This window comes from Triturus cristatus, chromosome 10 (assembly GCF_964204655.1).
Source record: "Triturus cristatus chromosome 10, aTriCri1.1, whole genome shotgun sequence".
NCBI classification, from domain to species: Eukaryota; Metazoa; Chordata; class Amphibia; order Caudata; family Salamandridae; genus Triturus; species Triturus cristatus.
In genome coordinates, this window is record NC_140593.1 from 374,094,286 (window position 1) to 374,103,290 (window position 9,005).

Consider the following 9,005-nt stretch of genomic DNA (forward strand, 5'->3'; position numbering starts at 1 on the left):
TGAATCAAAGTAGGCGACTCCCCGTAGAAGAGAGTAATATTTTATATACAATTGTGTGGCTGGTGCAGATGCTACATCACAACTCCTCGCCCCATTGTGACTTTGGAGCATGTGATATCAGATGACCTTTCACCCCTCAATGATAAGTAACTGTACTTTCTTTAAGTAATCTTAGTTGAAAACTGAGACTGCTGTGTCACAATAATTAACAGTGATTAATATCAGGCAGAAACAGCCAGATTCCAAAGCAAGCATGCTCACTTTTAAGTAGATTGGCAGTTGGGGCATGGCATGATGCCGGACAACATGGCGGTGCACCGCCGAGGCTCTGAGGAACGGCACCCACAGCAGCATTTCAAAGGTGGCTACCACCTCATACAGTGATCGCTAAAGCTGCATAAACATTACAGAAGTAAGGAGGATGCAGTGTTTCATATTTTTGTCACTTGGGAGCACGCAAATACTTGAATGTCAGTAACGCATCTTTGTTCCCTCACACATGACCACCATTTTGTTCCCACTCTAGGGGGATGCGTGGTGAACACAACCAAGCGTTTATGAGCGCATTTCAATGAATATGCAATTTATGAATTGCATTGTAATATAAAACGTTGGTGCTTGGTAACTGGAGGTAATTTTTGATCAAACATGTTTTTATTTTCAAAATTATAGATAGCGAACAACAGAAAATAAACTGATATATAGTGGAAATTATTTTCACACTACAGGATAAGGTATAGGCAGAATACAATTTAGTTAGAAAACAGTGTTGTAATAAGCAAAATGCAGTATCTGGGGTGGAATTAACAATAATGAGATGGATTACTTTGAAGTTACTAATGGTAGAGGTGAAATAGGATCAAGTATGAGTGTGCCATGCAGGAGTACCCAATGGTAAAGGAGATTAAGACGAAGGAATGAAATACCAAAGTGTGCAGGAAGTTAAAGCAAAAAATAAATAAAGAAGAGACAGAGCGAGAAAGAGAGGACAGGGGAAGGAAAGGAGGGGAACGGTCCCCTGTTGTGTGTTGACGTGAGGTGGGGTTGGGTGGAGGTAGGTCTGCAAGGCGTAAGACATGTGGATGTGGTTTTAGGCGTAATATTCGGGAGCAATGGAGGGCCCCCTTTTTAGAGATAAAGTTCAAGAGTGAGCGTGAAGTACTGTGTACCTTTTTTATACATGATGTTGTCGGCCCTTCGGGTGGCACATAGAATGTTGCACCATCTCTTGAAGGGGACTTCTGTGGTGGATTTCCATTCTAGTAGAACTGTTTTTGTACCTAGGACTAGCATGAGGTTGAGTTGAAGCGAATCTTGTGACGATAAGTTGATGTTGGAGTTCTTTTAAAATTGGCTATACTGTGTTCAGCCCACTTACTTGCACCTTAAAACTTAATCACATCGCTATTAGCGAAACGTCATTGAATCAGGGCCATCCACCGGGCACCATCTTTGTCAGCGCTCTAGTGGCTAATCCTATTTAAAAAGGGGAATGCAAGCGCGCGTGATTACGAGACGCGTAACATACTAACCTGCTGTTGTAGAACGCTCTGCCGAGAGGCACAAGTGCGGTGTTTTACCTTTTATTGCTGCTATTCTGCTTTTATTAGTTGAATGTTGGAGTTCTTTTAAAATTGGCTATACTGTGTTCAGCCCACTTACTTGCACCTTAAAACTTAATCACATCGCTATTAGCGAAACGTCATTGAATCAGGGCCATCCACCGGGCGCCATCTTTGTCAGCGCTCTAGTGGCTGATCCTATTTAAAAAGGGGAATGCAAGCGTGCGTGATTACGAGACGTGTAACATACTAACCTGCTGTTGTAGAACGCTCTGCCGAGAGGCACAAGTGCGGTGTTTTACCTTTTATTGCTGCTATTCCGCTTTTATTAGTTGAATGTTGGAGTTCTTTTAAAATTGGCTATACTGTGTTCAGCCCACTTACTTGCACCTTAAAACTTAATCACATCGCTATTAGCGAAACGTCATTGAATCAGGGCCATCCACCGGGCGCCATCTTTGTCAGCGCTCTAGTGGCTGATCCTATTTAAAAAGGGGAATGCGCGCAAGCCCGTCTGCGCCCGTCCGCGCTCCGGTCGCGCCTAGCGCCAGTAATGCTGTTCAAACCTGCTTAGGTAGAATTTCTTACTCTAGAGATTCTCTACTCACCATTGGCAACAGGCAGCGGGGGGAATATCAGCAGGCCTTGACTTGTGGTCTGATTAACAGCAGGTCACTGAAAAAGCACCATCAAGAGATTAGTGACCTGCTGGAAGACCTGGACCTTGATTTACTGTTTATTACAGAAACCTGGGTAAGCCCAGACTCCTCGGCGGTGCTGGGATTTGCATGCCCAGATGGCTATAAGATCCTTCAGAAGCCACGCCTGACGGGGACAGGAGGAAGGGTAGGGATAATTTTTAAGGAGAAGTGGGACTGTGCCCCATTACAGATTAAAGATATAGCAGGATATGGAATCCTGGGCTTTACCTTACAGGAGTGTAAGGGGAGAATGCTGACTGGACTGGTCTCCTATAGGCCCCCGGGCCTGGACTCCAACCATTAGGCCCTACTGGATACTATTGTCGCCTTAGCATCAACGCATTCTAGACTGTTGTTCTTAGGCGACTTTAATCTCTGGGAGACAGGGAGCTTAGGGAATCATCTGCAAGCCCTGAGTCATACCTGTGAGAACTGCGGCCTTCACCAGCTTATTCAAAAACCTACTCACAAGGGAGGACATATGCTCAACCTCGTTTTTGCTAAACAGTCTGAAACAGAAGTACTCAGCATTTTACCGCTAAGCTGGACTGACCACTTTTTAATACAATTTAAGATGACTATACCAGGTGACAAGTCGGCGAGAAAAATTCAAACTACCTTCCGGTGGGGGAGAGATTGGGCGAAACTCTAAAAAGGGCATAGCCCCTCTTTTTCCTAGACAAAATTTGTTTAACCCAGAGGAGGCGCCTGAGGAAAATTATAATAGATATAGTAACTCCATTAAGAAAGTGCTGGAGGGTTGTGTCCCAAGAAAAAAGCTCAGGATGAGGAGAACACCTTCGGCCTCCTGGTTCAGTGAGGAGCTGAAAGCGCTGCGCTTAGCTCACCGACAGGCTGAAAGAAGCTGGCGCAGGTCGTACCTAGAAATAGATAAGAAAGCTCTAAAATTAAAACAAACTCAATACAAGCAGGCTATCAGGGAGGCCAAATCGCAATTCTATGCCAGTTCCATTCTGCAGGCTTCCAATGGATCTAAGGTTCTCTTTAACATTGTAAGGGATCTCAGTAACCCCGGGTGTTTGGCTAACAGAGTCCAGCCATCACAAAATCTGTGCAACGAAGCCGCCACTTTTTTCATCGATAAAGTCACTAAAATCGTGGGTGGGTTTGATCAGAATGCAATCAAAATTCCTCTGATTAATGAAGACATCAGGAGGGACACTTCTCTGAAATATTTTCAACCCCCCACGGAGGACTCCTTTAACAACATAGCTCGGGAGATATCGTCCGGGTCGCCCCTCGATCCCCTCCCACACAAGATCTGGAAGGAGTATGGCCCTGACCTATTCCCGGGTCTGTGGCAAATTTGCTGCCAATCCCTGAATGAAGGAGTGGTACCAATCTGCTGGAAGCAGGCGATAGTCACCCCCTTACTGAAAAAAACGTCCTTAGATCCATCAATGCCAGATAATTTCCGCCCCATATCCCTCCTGCCGTTTCCGGTCAAAATTCTGGAAAAGATGGTTGGTAAATCCCGGTCAAGCTATCTGGAAGAAAATCATCTTCTGGATAGGGATCAGTTTGGATTTCGGCCAGGGCATGGGATGGAAACCGCTTTAACAACCATGTTGGATAAACTTCGAATGCGAGCCGACAGCGGGAGTTCCTCAGTACTGGTGCTGCTGGATATTTCGTCCGCATTCGACACGGTTAGTCATGCGGTACTGCTGGCAAGACTGGAAGGTTTGGGGGTGACGGGCCGTGCCCTGAAATGGCTACAGTCTTATCTGGCTGACCGACAACAGGCAGTCACCTTGACGCCGTTTGTCTCCCCTTGGTCCCCGGTATGCCATGGAGTACCCCAGGGCTCGGCAATTAGTCCGATTCTTTTCAATGTCTACTTAGGGCCCTTGATCCCCATAATAAAATCTTATGGAATTGAAGTGGTCAACTATGCGGATGATATTCAACTGCTGTTCTCCACTGAGGGAGAGCACGCAGTCTCCTTGAGCTCTTTCCAGGCATGTATGGGGCAGGTCTCAGACTGGTTGAAGGCCAATTTGTTACAGCTGAATGCTGGGAAAACGGAGCTATTGCACTGCTGTGCAGCAAAAATGTCCAAACATCTTATGGGCGAGTTCAGGCTTAGGCCAGAGGACGCCCCCATAGCTGCAGCAAAAACAGTTCTCAACCTGGGGGTCATGATGGATGAGGACCTTCAGATGCAATCTCAGGCCAACAAAACAATCAGCACCTGTATCTCCCTGATGAGAGCTCTTCGTCAAATTCTCCCACTACTTCCAAGCGAGACCAGGTCCTTAGTGGTCCAGAGCGTGATTCTGAGCAGACTGGACTACTGTAACTCCCTGTACTTGGGTGCCCCCCAATATATTGTGCAGGGACTGCAAAGAGTGCAGTCTATGGCAGCTAAACTAGCCCTCAGGAGACAGCGTGATTCATCAGTGACGCTGGCATTGAGGGACTTACATTGGCTGCCTGTTAAAGACAGAATCAGTTTTAAGTCCCTGGTCATGGTCTATAAAGCCCTACATAATATAGGCCCGCTACCTATACGAGAGCGATTCTCCTGGTATGAACCAAAAAGACTTCTTCGGTCCACTAGCCAAAGCCTGGTATCCGATGCTAGAGTAAAACTTGCAAGGATGGGAGGAAGGGCCTTCGACACGGCGGCAGCACGCCTCTGGAATAAGATTTCCCAAGTTTTGAGACAGGCCGAATCTTTGCTGGGCTTTAGGAAAGACCTTAAGACCTGGCTATTCGCCAGGAATAGGTAGCAATGCCTCTGACTAGTGGCTATTCGTTCTATATGCTTCATGTCATTACGGTCTCCAAGCGCCAGGATACCCGTGGGGTGGCAGACACGCTATACAAAAACCTATACAATACAAAACAATGTTAGTGTGGTGTGCCATTAGGCCAAGGGTTGAAGTCAGTAGGGTGTGGGAGGAATGGATTTTAAAGATGTCTTGAATGATTTGTTGTATCCTGGACCATAGCAGTTGGACCATTTTGCATGTGATGAACATGTGTTCGATTGACCCGGGGAATTCCTCACAACTGCAGCATCTGTCTGATTGTAAGATCCCCAGTTTGTGTAGCCTAGATGGAATCCAGTAGCTTTTGTGAATTGACTAAAATCGGGATTGTGCAATTGCCGGTGTGATTTGCGCTGGAAAAGGAGAGTGTCACATTCTATGCCAGGTAAAATCTGAGAAGTGTGAGGTCAGGTTTTCTGGAATATTTCTTTTTCAGGTTTTTGTCGAGGTGTACTCTTGGAGGTTCTAAAAGTTTATAGATGTGAGATGCAACATGACCTTTTCTTTTGAGTTTCCTTAGAAGGTTAGGGAGGTCTGGTTTGTGTGGTTTCCAGAGGCTCCTAATTTATCTTTTAAGTTTTAAGAAATTGTAAAATTTGATTGGGGGACCGGTCGTATCGCAAACTCAAGTCAGCAAAGGGGATGGGGACAAGTGTTGTACCTAAGTCTGGACTTAACACCTCAAAATAGGGTTCTGCCTTATAATTTGATTTTATGATTGTGCCATAGAGGAGCTATGGTGGAGTCAGTGAGATGGTTGGATGGTGTGTTCTTAACGCATAGAAGGGCTGCTACCGTATCCCCCAATTATGGGGTAAGAGTGTGCCACAGGTAGTTTTATGAGACCACGGATAGGCAGTCTGGATTTAAGTGGGATAAGGGAAAGTAGTTGTGATTCAATTTGCATTCAAGGAGAGGGGCGATTCTGTGGTCATTATGACATCGATAACCCTAAGCAGCCAGGAAAGCCTGTTGATATCTATGGCAGTCAAGCATATTTTGGTCACCTCTGGTTTTGTTCAGTTTTATGATGAAACCGGCGATCTAGCCGTCTTCCCCTTTCACATGAAGTTCGAAACAGCCTTGGGAGAAAGTTGACAAAGAAAGCTATCATCATTTTTGAAGTGTCCGCCCTGACCCACCAAATCAAGAGTTTGGGAGACCTTTAGGATAATTGATTAAATATTTTGGAAAGTGGTCCAGTAAAGATTAGAACCTCGTCGGCGTAGGCTGCAACTACTTGCCTGCCTGATTGGAATTGGACTCCTTTGATGTCATCCTTTGCTTTGGAGAGCATAAAAGGGGTTCAGTACTGAAGAAGAGGGGAGAGAGGGGCCATCCTTGCCTGGTGCCTTGGACTAGAGGAAATGAGTTGTAGAAGCAGCTGTTTATCCTGACTTTCACCACTGGAGCTGAGTAGAGGGCCATCACCATTCGGGTATAAGTTCTCACCTAGTTGGAATTTGCAGATTGCCTCGTGTTCGAAGATCCAAGAGACCTTATCAAAAGCTTTTTCCGCATCAAGAGCCATTGCCAAGGTGGGCGAGGATGATGACTGAGCTTTTTCAAGGGCGTGACAGAAGACACAGATTTTGTCGGCGGATAGCCTGCCTTTCAGAAATCAATTCAAAAAATGCCAAAACGATGAAGGTCGGGCACTTGTGCGCACAGGGAATAATTTTGATTGCTTTTTATATATGGAATATCAATAATGTTCTACACTATTAGTGCTCACTTAACCAATGGTCATCGTTCAACCATTTGAAAAATTAAAAACAATTCACACAAATAAGGAGCACTCAATTCAAAACAATATTTCCAAACACCAATTTTTGGGATTCAAACATAAGCATCATTTATTCTTAGTTGTCATCTTCCCTCCCAACAAGAAAGATGTTTAATATATCACATATAAATGTCCTCTGTATATTTGAGGTACTTCCTCCAATTGCATATAGAACTGGTTGTTTTAAGATGATTTGTCAATAAAGTTCTTTTTCCATCCTTAGCGGTTCCAATCCTTTTTATATATTCCCATCAATCCATCAAGGAAAATTGCTTCACTTCCTTTTTATGATGATTTATCATTGAGATTCTTTTCAATCCATCAAACGATTATTCCATCCTTTTATATTTCAGTCCTTTTATATTCCAATCAATCTATCAAGGAACAAATGCTTCAAATCCTTATTTCACACAATCTCAACAGCCGACGCGTTTCGTCCCCTCCTGGGACATCATCAGGGCTGTGAAATAAATAAATATTCCATCAGATTTTCATCCTATATGCAAATAAATTCACATCCTCCATTCCTTATACATCATTTCCTGCCTATTTAACAATCTCCATGGTCGATCAGGATATATAGACAAATCATTACTAGTTTTTAACAAACACCTGCACAATTATCCTCATGATACACATCATGATTTGAAACGCTCCACATTATAAAATTCACCTCGTACAATACACTACCACTCAAAAAAAAAAATATTTTACCCCACATTCTTATCTGGATTCTATTTCCACATTATTGCATCCTATGTCCTGCTTACCTCATCCTTCCCCAGTGTCCTATCACCCAGACAATGTAAATCCTTTCATTGTACCTTATTCTAGTTATGTACTTTTATACAACGCTAATTTTACTGTGTTAGCGACCAAGTCCCCCATCCACTGTAGTCGATTCCTATTCCCCAATCTTAATTATGCTGTTGTGTTAAACCCGTCACTTCTATTTAACACTCTCAGTCCTAATAGGTTTTAAAATCATCTCACCTTCTTTTTCCAAATAACTGAATGAGCTCTTCCCGAGCTTATCTTATTGTTTAGTTATCCGTCAATATCAACAGTAACCACCAAACATTATAGTTCCTGCATGGAAGACAAAGGAGAAAAGATATTCTCCACCAGTTCAAACTTATCTTAAATACTCTCCACCCCATGCCCCACTTATCATAATTGAGTCAAATTTCCCCACATTATTTGTATGCCATTACCATTGACCTATGATTTCAAATTCAATACTCCCCGTCTCAACAAGATTTACTCTCTTCTCACCTTATTCTCCCAAAATTCTTGGTGAGCTTTTCCGGGACTATTTTCTCATATGTTATTCATCAATCTCAACATTGACCACAAAAACTTCTTTTCCTGCATAGAAGACAAAGGAGACCAAAAATGTCTCCAATTGTTCTATCCATTTCTTGATTCTACATCCCCTTCTTCCTAGAATCTCTCACCCCGTACCTGTATGAATTCAAGCGTAGATACTGCCCGGCTCGTCTCTCACCACGGTCTATTCCGTCTTTCCTGCTGCACACAGCGACCCATCCCGTTCCTCAGAATATAACTCGTAGCCCAGCCAATCACTGAGAGCCATTTCTCATTCATCAGCCTGGTCTCTCTCTGGTCCACTGTCTTTCTGACCAATCATCCTACACCGTTCCAAAAGCTGTTGTGCCAACCAATCCTCATTCACCCTTTTAAACATCATGTTCCCTCTCTGGTCCGCCGCATCATCCAGTCCATGGACCAATCATCCTACACCGTTCCACAAGCTGTTGTGCCAACCAATCCTCATTCACCGTTTTAAACACAAGAGGACCTCATCGCCCCACACACAGTGCACCAAGAGGCGCGTTTTCAGAGTGGTGTAAAAAGGGGCGTGGCCTCAGACCACCTATCAGCAATCAATATGTGTGGGGTTTACTGGAGGTACCTGGTGGGCTAGTTGGTCCCGAAGGGCCCTCAGGATTCAAGGGGACTTAATCCCCCAACTTAGAACGCGCCAGGAGGCACGTTTGCACAGTGGTGCAGGGAGGGGCGGTACTTCCCGCGAGACACCGGTTTTTAAAAAATGTGCATGCTGACATGCAGCTCCCCTTGTCCAAAAGCAATTCTGCTTTGCTTCTTGGTAGAAAGTGCAGGTTTCCTGCCCTTG

At 44.4% G+C, this 9,005-nt stretch overlaps 1 long non-coding RNA gene across 1 annotated transcript; it reads right to left on the reverse strand.

Annotated features, from left to right (window-relative positions):
• Positions 1–7,902: 7,902 nt before the first annotated feature.
• LOC146789451 (uncharacterized) lies at positions 7,903–8,375 on the reverse strand. Its single transcript, XR_014969803.1, has 3 exons — positions 8,312–8,375; positions 8,123–8,215; positions 7,903–7,936 (listed from the first exon to the last, which is right to left on the reverse strand). It is a non-coding gene; the product is annotated as an uncharacterized LOC146789451 (long non-coding RNA).
• Positions 8,376–9,005: the final 630 nt, after the last annotated feature.